Source organism: Coregonus lavaretus (assembly GCF_964263955.1).
Source record: "Coregonus lavaretus genome assembly, chromosome: 3".
Taxonomy (NCBI): domain Eukaryota; kingdom Metazoa; phylum Chordata; class Actinopteri; order Salmoniformes; family Salmonidae; genus Coregonus; species Coregonus lavaretus.
The window spans coordinates 7,872,604-7,874,073 of NC_139990.1; positions in this window are offsets into that span (position 1 = coordinate 7,872,604).

Here is a 1,470-nt window from a genome sequence, read left to right on the forward strand (position 1 = left end):
CTCTGACTTTTTCATTTTCATGGAAACAAACTAACATATAGATACCTGTTACAGTGTAGGCTAATTACATGCACATCTGTAATATGTAGGTCTATAGCCCTTGAATGTGACATCGAGAGAAAAAATAGGCCTCAGCATTTTGATTCGCTGATGCTGCAGTATACCACCCCACCAGCGGTAGCAGTACAACTATTAGCCTATATGATTGTGACTAATAAGGGGTTTAAATTGATCATTTCTAAAAGATCAATTTCTTAAATACTATTCTGACTTGCACCATACTCTGGTGACTGATGAAGATCATAATTTCTAGCGTGTTGCTTGATGATAGGCCTACCACTTATGGTTATATTACTGTACTAGTGACATCATATCCGTTTGGTCTCTGTGCACTAGGCTTAGGCCTGTATCAAAAATATTTACTATTGCACAGCCCACTGGGCAAAAACTGGTTGAATCAACGTTGTTTCCACGTCATTTAAACCAAAACAGTAAATGTGATGATGTTGAATCAACATGGAAAAATGATAGGATTTGAAAAAAGTCATCAACATAAGGGAATTTCGTATTTTTGTCACCCAACTTTTAACCTAAATCCAATGACATGGTGAAATGTTTGGGTGATTTCACGTTGAATTCACGGTAGTTGACAACTTATTCCAAATGTAAATCAAAACTAGATGTCGAACTGACGTCTGTGCCCAGTGGGAGACCACTGCAAATATAAAAAACAAAGCAGACATGAAACTAGCAAAGCAAACAAACACATGGTGATTATAGAACGGAAAGGGTTTGCACTTACAGAACCCGTAGCAATGACTTGTGCTTTTATTGTTGTAGGATGCCAAAAGCTGCTTGTCGTTATCTTCGTAAATGCAGTATATTAACATTTACTACAAGCATTTCATGATCAAATAGAAAAAATAATTCCTAAAATGAATCCTGCAGTCACTGAATTTTGGCAAAAAATATAAACGCCTAGAAAAAAAGTTAATAAAAAATGGTTTTAAGAGCTGTGCTAAGATGTATCCCACGAATCAGTCTGTAGGCTTTCGCCAAGGTTGGCTACATATTTAAATTTCATTGAGGTAGGTTATGTTTGTTTTCTGAATAAATATGCTGAGTGTAGACTATGTTGCATTGCACATGCAATGCGTTTAATGCATGAAGCAGCAAAGTAAACCATATAGCCTCTACAGGGAAACATACCAAAATATTCGATGTTTTCGCCCTTTAAGAGTTTGTACTATCCATATTTTGTAAAGATATTGATTATGTTGCTGCGGGAGAGTAGGCGTTAACAGAAAATACATATGCTTAATTTTTTTTAAAGAAAAGCCTTCTCCGTGGCATAGGGCATAGTAGGATATAGTGCATTGGGAAATAAAGAGAACGTAGCCTACTCGACACATTATGCTTGTAAGCTACCTGTACCCTTGTCTTTTGCTATTCTGAATCAGTGGACTCACA